The 12,637-nt window shown below is 35.9% G+C and overlaps 1 pseudogene across 1 annotated transcript in view; it reads left to right on the forward strand.

Annotated features, from left to right (window-relative positions):
- Window positions 1-12,637, forward strand: part of LOC135362160 (alpha-mannosidase 2-like) — a 120,060-nt pseudogene that overhangs the window by 59,883 nt on the left and 47,540 nt on the right. Inside the window, exons 8-10 of the transcript XR_010406651.1 lie at window positions 1,545-1,731; window positions 6,030-6,207; window positions 12,022-12,224. The product of XR_010406651.1 is annotated as an alpha-mannosidase 2-like (transcript). The remainder of the gene's footprint in view (window positions 1-1,544; window positions 1,732-6,029; window positions 6,208-12,021; window positions 12,225-12,637) is intronic.

The following is a 12,637-nucleotide window of genomic DNA, read 5'->3' on the forward strand; positions in this document are numbered from 1 at the left end:
GTTAATTTGAAGAGGCCCTACTTAACAGTATTGCCTACATTCAAATTGCCCATAAATACCAATCAGCAAGAAAGTACTGAGTACTTTTATGTACTTAATACCATGCTTGGAAGAAATACAGAAAACTTCCTTGCCTATCAGGAAATTATAGTCTTAATTTGATGAAAGACAAGACCAACAGCAGCAGATAAACTGAAACGTGTAAATGAGCTGCTAAATAGTATGGCTGAGGCGAAGGGGTGGGGCTGTTGAGTGTCTTTGATCTACCGGAGAAGGGAAGAGGAGTTGTCACCGAGGGCCTCTGTGCAGTTAGCAAGCATTAGTGACCAGATCCGTGATGTCACACTCGAGTGTGATTCAGTGAAGCAACTGACAGCACAAAAATATACAAATTATAAAAGCTTTAAATTTTGGAAAAGAGCTGGTAATTAACTAAATGGAGCACGAGATAGAACTGGAATATGTTAGCACTTACCAGATAGATTTGAACATGTTGCTTCAAAATTATGCTTTGGAACTCATTTGAGCTTCTTTGTGTGTTCTGGTTCTTAATGAAGGAGGTATTTTCATTTTTTAAAACGTGCGGGTTGCTTTTTTGTTTTCGTTGTTGTGTCTGTCTTTGTCATAAAAGCAGCACATAACCCATTGCTGAAAAGTAGAAATCCACACTTTATAAATAAAGAGGGAGAGGTATTTACAGGTCAGGAGCCTAAAAGGTAACCATTTTTAACCCTTGCTCAAGTCCTCCATCACTGGGTGGTAGGCTTCTGACCTCTCAAGGGCAGTGATAACAACACTTGCTGGCATTTGGGATTTAATTAAAGACAGTTCTGCGTCAGGAACCAGTGCTCCCTTTCAGTATATTTTTTGTTTGCTTCGTTTTTATTCTTGGGTTTGTTTGTTTGTTTGTTTGTTTTGGTTTTAAGAAGTACTTCCCCTTGTCCTGTGCTGCTTTCTTGGTGAAAAGTCCCGGTGGCTCTTCATTGGTGAACAACGGGGAGACTCTGTGAACTCTTCCGGTTGCCCTTTCTTCTCCTCACAGTGAGAAATAGATAGGAATTTGCCCAGCATTCTCACAAGCCTCCCGACTTCTTCCTTTCCTCCTTTTATTCTCTTCCTCTCTCCTTCTCTCCTTTCCTCTGCGGCTAGTGTCATGGTCTTCCCCAGTGTGTCCCGTTACTGATGTGGGGACAGATGTGGCAAGGAGCTGGCAGCCAGGGATGGACACAGCCCATATTTTTGGATGAGCCAGGGATAACTTTTGCTTCTGTTCGTTTGTATCTTTCCAGGCCAGCACACGCTGGTCCGTGATGGGTCTCTGCTCAGTTTAGATAGAGGAGGTAGAGAGAGACTGAGATGTGAGTCTCTTCCTTCAGGCTGGTGGTCTTTAAATGCCACTGGAGTTTATGTATGAGTAGTAGTTAAGTAGGTTGTAGATTTAGGGTGGAGCTTGCATTATATATGTAGAAAGTACTGGCATTTTGAACAGTTTTGGGAAAACACAATTTATAAATCCAGGTTTGTCTGTTGGCTCTTTATTTTAGATCTGGGATCTGGCACAGATATTTTTTGCCACATGATGCCTTTCTACAGCTATGACATCCCTCGTACGTGTGGACCTGATCCTAAAATATGCTGCCAGTTTGATTTTAAACGGCTTCCCGGAGGCAGATTTGGTTGTCCCTGGGGAGTCCCCCCAGAAACAATACATCTTGGAAATGTCCAAAAGAGGTATGAAAATATGCATTTCATTAAGACAGCATCTTGAGCAAAGCAACAACTCTGCTGCTCTTTGCTAAAGGGTTCAGTAGCCAACATTATCCATGCTCAAGGTACTTATTCAACCAGATCTAAAGCAACTTAAAAATGCAGAGCTTTGACTGTGCCTTTTATGTGTTATAACTTAATGGAAAATGAACAACAGTTGATCAATATACAATGGAGAACCTATAACAGTCTGTTATTACCCTCTCCTTTGCCCTCATTATAAAAGCCTTCTGCTGCTTTTGATTGATCTCACATACTTTAGTTGATAATAAAACTTCTGGTCTCTATTGTATACATTGGTAAGAAAAGCAACCCAACTGCAAAAACAGGTTTATTGAAATGGAACACATAAAGAGTATAATTATCTGTTCTTTTAATACAATTTCAATAGTAGTGGATGCTGCCCAGCTCTGATGAATACACTCTTTCGATCATTCTGATATTTTTGACTTACAGACAATTTTTAATTAGGAATATTTATACTTAAAGATAATTACTTAAATAAAAAAGGGATGAATCATTTTTTTTAGGAAGAAAATTATGCTCATGACGGAAGCATCTCATTACCTATACTTGTCATTTGTTTGCTTTTAAAGTTTAATTTCTTCACTTAAAAATTACTGGTGTATAATGCCTTTAAATAAAACATTGTGTTGCAATATAAACCACTCACCTCTGGCAGAAAAATGATACAGGCTTTTATTTTATTTTTTAGATCGATCATGTTATTTATTAAACACATGAGGAGATTTTTGAGAGTGAGGGGGGTAGCTATAAACAGTTAAAGTAGGATGACAGCCATAAATTCTGCAAACCACAACATTCATTAACTGTTTTTAAGACCCTGGAATTTCTGGTTTCTGAAAACCTACTCTGCCTAGGTTCTTGTACATGTTATCCTTAAAAAATTTTCAATAACATGATGGCAACACGAGTGTAGGAATATTTTTAAACTCATCATATTGTGTACACTAATTGTATAACAATAATTATGTGCAATTTTTTTTGCCATTTGTAAGTTTGATGGTTTTTGGGAACTCCACGCTCGTGTGAATTGCTAAGAAGAAGCCAGGCATCCTGCGTTCCACAGGAGGGTTAAATGGGCAAGGATGAGGCAGGTCGGTAGTTACCAAGCATGGCTGCCCAAATTACCCAGGGAGCTTTCAAAAAATCTCCAGCCCAACAAAATGAGAATAGGGTGCCAACATAACCATGCCCCCAGGTGGTTTTGAAGCACAATGATAAAGCCTTTTAAATGAAGTAAGATCTTTGCACTGTGCACTATCAAGTCTATTTATTTTAAAAATTGCTTCTTTAAAAACTGGAAGGAGAAGGTGAGATTGAGTCTCTGCCTTGAGTCAGTCCTTGTGGCCATAAAATATTTCATTGAGGGTCCCTCACTCTGGCACACACAAAAGTATTTTAACATGGCAGCCTTTAACATAGATCGCTTCCAGCAAAATCTGATTTTTATAGTTATTTTGAAAAACTGTCCCAAGATTAGGGATCAACCTGGTTTCATTTTATTGGTTCCTACAGCAGTGAAGATCAGTGAGGAAGAGTGAATAGCGTGCTTTCTGGGCTTAGGTTAGTTAGGCGGAGGAGAATAATCCAGTGTATTATGTGGCAAAAGGTATAGAGCTAGGCAGCATACGCTCTTCTGTAGCTCAGGGGGTCAGAGATAGGGAATTTCTTTGAAGGTAACCAGATGCTTTAATTGGGGACTCCCAGTGCACCAAAGACCTTGTGAGGCTCCTCTTTTTCTTTTCTTGGGTGTTGCTGAGAGTACCTGTTTAAAGTGCATTATTGGAGGGGGGAAGCTATTTTGTGTAATCCTTTTGCTGTGTCCCATCTGACACTACAAAGATTGCCCCCCAGGAACATACCTTGTGCTCAGTCAGTTCCAGTGAATCTGCAAGTGATTTCCAGGCACCTGGGGGCATAGAGATGAAAGAGTCTATTTAATACTTCTGTAGATTTTTTAAAAAACTTCTCATAATTCTTGAAATCTTTACTGGTTACTTCACATCCAGATATCACCGTCCTTTTTACTTTGTGATTAATGGAGAGCAAACACGGGCATTCCAGCTTAGTGGCACGTGATTTTTAATACCCTAAAGAAAATGAAATTTAACTACACTTTACAGGTGATAAAATTGGTACTGTTTAGTTCAGCAGGTTCCTCTACTTCGCAAATAAAGAGGTACCATTCTTTATCACGTTGAGTTTTTGTTCTCATACAACGTATTTTACATATGATGGTGATTTATGTGTCAAATGATACAGGATGTTCTAGGAAATTTTTTTTTTCTTGGTTCTAGTTAAGTTGACATTTCTAACCTGGTAGGAGTGAAGAGCAGATTGCTGCTGTACATCTTCAAGTGTGATATCGGTCATTTCATTTGGCATTAGTGTACAATGTATTTAGTGAATATCCACTCTCTACCAGGTAGTGTAGATTGGTCTCTTGAATTCCGTGTTGACACCTTCTGAGCAGGAGCTTGGGAGTTAGGACAGATGCTGAATGGAAGACTCACACTTAATGTTTGTGATTCTTTCCTCTTATGTGTCATATGCATATACACACAAGATATGGTATATCTAGTAGTAAACCTTGGCATTCATTTAAATGATCACTTATCCTTTTCTATGCTGGTTGCCTAGGGGAATCTGATTGGATGCTCAGTCATAGTGTATCTTTCTCATATCTGATTTATATGTTTGGTTTTTTTCTCTTATTTTTCTTTCTATTTGATTAATCTCATTAGACATGTATTTTTTTAATTATAACTAATAATCCAAGGTTATTTTTGGTTAAGTGTGGAATATTAGTAAATTATTAGTAAAAATTAAGTACTCTACTGAACGCTAATCTCAGAAAACTATGTTATGTAAGAACATTATGGTTATATTTTACTCACCAAGTTATTGAATTCTGCTAATAATTTAATATTTGCAAAGCAGTTTCAGAGACTATCAGTATAAAAAGATCACGTGAATTTCTAAATTTAGTTAAATGTTTTTAATTCTATAAAATACTTCGTTCCATTATTGATGGTCTTTGAGTTTCTTTCGTAAGTTTTTATATTGTGAATTGGAACTTCTCGATAACCCTAGAAATGAAAATTGGAATACTGGGTAAAAAGCACATTAGTCATTTATCACTGATTTCTTAAGCTTGGCATTACAAACATAGAGAACTACTCTGAGTTCTTCATCCGCTTATTTAATTTCATTTTTATAAGCCATTCCTCTTAAATACTTTGTATTCCTAGACTTCCTCAAATGGTACCCCGGTTCAGCATTCAGCAGTTCAACCCCAAAGGTTTTCTGCAGAATACTAGAATAATATGAAATATAAAAACACATCAGCACATTTAGTATTTAGCTGACCTTTGGACTCATGGGTTAGATCTGAGGAAGGTAGAAATCAAAAAAGCTATTTGATCTCCAAAACTTTATCTGTTGATCAGCCCTGAGAAGGACACTGACAGATATCCAGTTTATTGATGGCAGGTGTTAAGTGAGTTGTTTTTCTTCCGTTTGAAGAGGAACTCAGGTTCTATAATTGGTTTCATTCAAACTATTAATTTTTTTATGTGTAATCAGGCAAGTTTAGATCAAATTAGAGAAAGGCATCTTGAGTCAAAGCCAACTTCAAAGTTTATATAGATAAGAAATCCTTATTGTCTTCTTGGACTAAATTATTTTAAAATACAGGCAATCTGGGATCCAGTGTCTATGGCCGGGCTTCAGGAGGCCATTGATGTTCCCAGTAATTTTATGTCAAAGTTGGTATGTGACTTTATTTCTCTAAGGATAATCCATTGGAAACCTGTGGGTTTTTCTCTCTGGTAAGAATTTATGAATATATTTTTTAAAAGATTTATTTATCCATTTTAGAGAGAAAGAGCAGAGGGGAGGGGCAGAAGGAGAGCGAGAAAGAATCCCAAGCAGACTCTGCACTGAGCACAGGACCTAATGCGGGGCTTGATTTCATGACTTAGAGACCATGACTGAGCCAAAACCAAAAGCCTGGATGCTCAATCAACTGCGCCACCCAGGCACCCCAAAATTTATGAATATTTTAAGTGGATAATGAAAATTAGTATAGTAGTTTTAAAAAATCTGCCTTATAAATCATACTAACCTAGAATACAGGTAAAGTATACAACAATTTCTTTTAACATAATACACTTTTTAATGAGTTGCCCCATTGTAGTTTTCTTAGTACTGTTCTTATTTTCCTTTTTCTTTTGTAGGGCTGAGATGCTTCTAGATCAGTACCGAAAGAAGTCAAAGCTCTTCCGTACTACAGTTGTCCTGGCCCCACTAGGAGATGATTTTCGCTACTGTGAACTCATAGAATGGGATCATCAGTATAAGAATTATCAGCTGCTTTTTGATTATATGAATTCTCATCCTGAGTATAATGTTAAGGTAATTTGAAAATATTTAATTATGATACTGTATTTGAAGTTGAGCCTTCATTATTAAATGAGGCTAAAACACAACAGCCTTAGTTTCTTTGTCCCACATCCCAATATTTCCTAGAATATGTAGTTTGTATGTAAGAGTGTAGTTCTTAAAGAAGAAAATTATCTAGTACTATAGTTGCATTTCTGAAGTTGTCCCTTTCCCCCCATTCCTACAGCATTAAAGAGACTTTACTTTTATGTAGTTGTAAATATGCACCTACTAAGTTGTGATCTTCAGTTTTCAGTGATGTCCTGTTTTTCTACCAGCATCAAAAGTTTCTTTCTCTGACGGCTGCATCCTTGTGATTTTAGTAATGTGACGGGCAATGCAGATGAACGTGTCATGAATTTTGCAAATTAATGTCTTGTGTCCAGAGAATACACTAGCATCTTTCTTAGTTGAGAAGACTTCCAAAATTAATCATTTACCTGTAGTTCTTTCTCTTTTTTTTTTCCCCTTTTGGAAAATTTTGAATGTACCCTAAAGTTTTGAGAACAACTTAAGTACACTTCCCCTGACCCCTGCCTCCCCATATCCATAGCTCAGCTACCACACTGATCAACTCGAGGTCACTCTCACTTCAGCTGTGCCTCACTGTCCTCTCTCACCCTCTCCCAGGGATTATTTTGGAGGAAATAGTAGTCATGTAGTTTCATCTGTAACCATTTCATTATGTATCTAAATGATAAGGACTCTGTTTAAAAATACAATCATAATGCCACTATTATATCTAAAAAATTAACAATAATTCAATATTATCATATATCCAGATAGATTCAGATTTTCCTGATCACATACAGGCATTTTTTTTTAAGCATATGTTTCATGAGTCAGGATTCAAACAAGAGTCCTATATTAGACCCTATATGAGAAAATTACCCAATGTGTTTATTATATTCACATACTAACCTATGAGACAGTAGAATATTTGTGGAAATACTACAGAAAGGAAGAGATGTTACTGTTTAGGAAATTAGAAAGCTGATGATAGGTCACATTTTATGTAGGGAGAATTCAAGTTTATTAAGTAAATGTAAATAATATTAAATAGTTAAATAAACTTAAATAAAATGCCAGGTGTATTCAAGATACTTACAACTGAATTTCTACCAAATTATGAACTTTAGGTCTATGTTTAAATCATCTCTATAATCTCCTCAAAGATGAAGCTGATACACAAACATTTACTTAGGGGATGGCATATGCAGATGGGTATTTTATCCCTAAGTACATCTTCCTAGTGAATGGTTTTGAGATCCATAAAAAGATCTACCACTCATTCTAAAGAATTAAAGTACTGATTTTTGTATTTTACCTATTTCCTTCTTTGCCCAGTAGGGCAATTTGTAAAGTCACTTTAAAAAACATCCAACTCTTGATTTTGGTTCAGGTCATAGTGTCAGGGTCACATACTTAAGATTTCCTTCTTGTATCATTTCAAAAGAAAAAACACTAACCATGATGATAGAAGGGAAAATAAGGTTACTTTTGTAAGATTTGGCAATGATTTGAATGAGCGGGGGGGGGGCAGGGGGAGGGGAGAGAGAGACTCTCAAGCAGACTCTGTACTGAGTGCGGAGCCCAATGTGAAGCTCATTCTCATGACCCTGAGATCATGACCTGAACCAAAATCAAGAGTTGGATTTCTTAACCAACTGAGCCATCCAGGCGCCCCACAGTATATTCAATTTTAATACTGTATATTATCTTTAATATCCATTTGATAAATACATCACAATTTGTCCATTGTATTATTGATGGGCATTTGGGTTGTTTCCAGTTTTTGTGTATTACAAATAAAGCCATTTTGAATATTTTGTGCATGTTTTTATATACATGTATGTGAATTTATGTGGGTATAAAATGGGATAGAAATTTTTGGTCACTGGGTATGCACATGCTCAACTTCAGTAGATATTGCCAAATGGTATCCCAAAATAGATGCACTAGTCGTTGCATTGTATGACAATTTCAGTTGCTGTACTTCCTTACTCAGATTTTCTGTTAGGATTTTTTTTTCATTTTTATTTTTTTATGATCGATATGATGGTTTTATTTTATATTTCCCTGGTAGTTAATGAATTGAACCTCTTTTCATAAGTTTATTGCCATTTAGGTATCCTCTTTTGTGAAGTGACTATTTAAATCTTTTGATGACTTTTCCTTAAATTGGGTTGTCTGTTTATTTTGTACCATTTATAACTCTTTTATATATTTTGGTTTGAGTCTTCCTTCAGATAAAAGTTATGCAAATATTGTCTCCCACTATGTGAGCCTGTTTTTTAATTTCTTTCTTAATGCTGTCTTTTGATAAACAGAAATTCTTTGTTTTAATTAAATCTAATATAACAGTATTTTCCTTTCCATGTCATGTTCTGCTTAAGAAATTTTTGTTTATACCCCATAATTATGAAAATACGCTTCCTATGAAGCTGTCCTCCAGAAGCTTTATTGTTTTACCTTCAATATTTAGGTCTGTAATCTGTTTGGAATTGATTTTTTTGTGAATTGTATGAAGACAGGGATCAAGGTGCATTTTTGCCCATATGGGTATCTACCACCATTTATTGAAAAGACCAGTGTGCCCACTTTACTGCAGCATCATCTTTTTCATTAATTTTGAGTGAAACTATTTGTGTGGCTCTTGTATAGACTCTATTCAATTTTGTCTATTTAGTCTCGGACTGTCTTAATTACTATAGTTTTAGAATGGATCTTAATTTCTGATAGCATAAGTCTTCTAATTTTGTTTTCTTTCTCAAGATTGCATCGGTTTTCTTTATAGTTCTGTATAGGTTTAAGATCAATTTTTAAATTTCTACCAAAAAAAGTTGGAATTTTGATTGGCATTGCATTGAACCTATAGATCAATTTGAGTACCGTTAACTTCTTTACAAATATTAGGCCATCCATGAATGTGGTATATTCCATGTATAAAAATACAGTTGACTTTTGCATTCTAACCTTGTACCCAGTAACCTTCATGCATTTCCTTTCTTTCTGGAATTTTTGTCACTCAAGTGTTGGCTGCTTTGATTGTCCTTAGATACCTTCAAACAAAAGCTTTTTTTCTCTCTGTGGTTTATCTAGTATCTGTTCTCTGTAGGATGTTTGAAGTTATTTTGTCCAAGCCAGAAGCTTCAGTTTATTATTTTCTTTTAAGGAAAGGAAAAACCCAAGTAAGCAATTGAATTTAGATGGCTAAAAAATTGACATTGTACCAACCAAGCCAGTCAGTTTCCCATTGGTCATCACTTATTTAACAATTTATGTATTTTTCTCATATGTTGCTCTGATAGAGGAGTTTGATTATGTTTAAGATTAAGGTTATGTTAAAGATATAATTTGTTGCCTTTTGAAGTAAAAAACATCTACTTTTTTTTTGGTTATTTGGAATACGTACTTTGAGCTACCAAGAAACTATAGAAAAATTCACTCTTAAATAATTTCTTTTGAAACTACTCTAGGATAGATACAGGATTATATATCAGTCCTTTGAGATTGAATTAAATTTGTGAGAATGCTCACCAGGCTACTTAAATGAACTTTGCCTGGGGCAATTGCCAAGAAGGAAATACTTTCATCTTGGCTAATACCAAAAATTAGTTACAATATTCTAAAAGGGTATACTTTGTTGTTAATATTAACTCTGTAGCATGCCACAGTTCCCTAAAACTGAAACTGAAGGGAATTTTTGTTATCTAATAGAAATCCCTTTTTATATAGATGAGAAAGTGAGTCAGAAATTTAGATTGTTGAATATTTTTTACTTTTATCAGTATACTTCCCTGAGCTTGTCTGTACTATTGGGCCTGAAGTTAATGCTGTATTTCTTTGCATTTGTGACCCTCATGGTTATACACACACACACTTATATTCTGCTTCTTACAATGTGTTAAGTGAGTAATAAATAACACTTAATTTTTGAGTACTTACTATTTGCTATTAACGTTTTCTTTTAGAGAGAGAGCATGCACTTTGGGGGTGCGGGGGCGTGGGGATGGGGGAAGGGAGAGAGAGAATCTTAAGCAGGCTCCATGCCCAGCACAGAGCCCAATGTGGGGCTCGATCTTATGACCCCGAGATCATGACCTGAGCTGGAACCAAGAGTCAGGTGCTTAACCAACTGGGCCATCCAGGCACCCCTGCTATTAACTTTTTAAAGTGCTTCACTTTAGTTAACTTATTTAATTCTCTGAACATTTTCTGGTAGGTACTATAATTATCCCCATTAGAGATGAGGAAACTGAGGCACAAATATATTAACTTGCCCAAGATACATTGTATTTGGTGAAGCCAAGATGAGACTAGGTAATATTGTTGAAAATTGCTTTTCTGTGATGTAAACATAAGGATTTAGAAATAATTATCTATTTTGCTGTTATAAAATTTATTGTGTCACAGGTACATGATAACTTCTATTTGTCTTACTAATATCATCATGTTTCCAGCTGAAATTTTGCCTTTGCAATAGAAAAATGATAGCTAAAACTTAGACCATTATTTCCCAGTTGTGTTTCTAAGCATTTTACTTAGAACCCTATTAGCTGTAACACAGACACAGAGACAATATATAAATATGCTCGAAACCACATTGTTAGGTAAATGGTAGAGATGGAATTCAAACCAATGCCATCTGGATCCAGGTTCTGTGCTGTTCTTAACCACTCTTCTAGAGTGCTACTCACTGTTTTTAACTACTCTTTTTTTTTTTTCTTAAGATTTTATTTATTTGACAGAGACACAGCTAGAGAGAGAACACAAGAAGGGGGAGTGGGAGAGGGAGAAGCAGGCTTCCTGCAGAGCAGGGAGCCCGATGTGGGGCTTGATCCCAGGACCCTGGGACCATGACCTGAGCCAAAGGCAGGTGCTTAATGACTGAGCCACCCAGGCACCCCTGTTTTTAACTGCTCTTAATTATTTTTCTGCCACATTGAATCAAAGTAGCTTTTAGTATCTGTGTGTTTGTGTGTGTGTGTGTATCTGTGTGTGGTAGGAAACAACAAAAATAGCATCTTAATATTCAAAGAAATACATTCCCTGTTAAATTCTCTGTTTATCTCTAAAAACACTGCCTTTTAATATCTGTTTACATGGTGTGGTATAATACTTCTTTTTTCCTTTGATTTATGGAATAGCTTGGGCTCATAAAAATGGATTTATGTTCTGGTAATTTAAATCATTAGTCAAAAGACCTTTTCATTTGAGCAGTCAACCTTGCAGTTCTTGTCACTCTTTGTGTTTTACTTCTATTCGGTGTTACCTGCTGGTAGAGAAAGTCCATTTTTTTAATGACCTGCTGTTCTTAAAGTCTCCCTTATGAGAGCTCAAGCAAGGGGGATGGGGAGGCCAGGGGAGTGTATGTGCATATGACATATGAAAATACTTAATGGTTAACCAAACTGTATGTAAATGTTTTATTTTTGCTGCTTCCTCCCATCTTTTATTCATCTCTGAATTATTCTATTCCCTGACCCTTGCACACTTTGAAATTCTGGAGATTGGTAAGGTGTTTTCAGATCCACAGATTTGTATATCTCAGTAGTTCTTCTAACCCCTTAGGGGTGTGAGTTTTATTTTAGTTTAATTTGGGACCTGATGCAAGTGAAAGAGCTACTGTATATTTTCCCCCTGCTTTTGAGTTTTGTAAAATCTGAGCTAGAATTTCATCTTAACTGGAAAGCGCATCTTAAATATTTACTGTTAACTTTTCCTTTTAGTGCTAGAAGTAATTTTAAGGTAGAGATGAATAAGTGTCACTTTTTTTTTTATTAGATACAGTTTGGGACTTTATCAGATTATTTTGATGCACTGGATAAAGAAGATGTAACCATTAGAAAGAATAGCCAATCCATGTTCCCTGTTCTAAGTGGAGATTTTTTCACTTATGCTGACCGAGACGATCATTACTGGAGCGGCTACTTTACATCCAGACCCTTCTACAAACGAATGGATAGGATATTGGAATCCCATCTAAGGTACAAAATTTACGTTTAGAAAGCTACATTAATTATTCACCTTTTTTATGTGATCATAGCACATAGCATAGCATAGAGTTTTGCATAATATACAACATGTATGCAGTATCGGGATGTGTTTAATGTAATTGTGAAATTTTAATGCAATCAGAGCTATGTCTCCAGTGCATAATCAGATTATTATATGGGCTTTTGTTCTGAAAAAAGCAGTTTATCTGATTAGACTTTCTCCTGTATCTTATGTTTTAAATGTTTCTAATTAATTACTGGTATTGTTTGCACACCGTGATAATATCCAGTGGCATTGTTATGTGTGTCTGCAGGTCAGTAGCCAGACAGACTAAATTGCTGGAAACAAGCAAGGGTCACAAGGAACAAATAGGGCCTCTCTGTGGCTAAAATGTGGGCCTCAA

The sequence above is a fragment of the Mirounga angustirostris genome, unplaced genomic scaffold (assembly GCF_029215605.1).
Source record: "Mirounga angustirostris isolate CCGP_5_RB_7025 unplaced genomic scaffold, mMirAng1.0.hap1 SCAF_12, whole genome shotgun sequence".
Lineage (NCBI taxonomy): Eukaryota > Metazoa > Chordata > Mammalia > Carnivora > Phocidae > Mirounga > Mirounga angustirostris.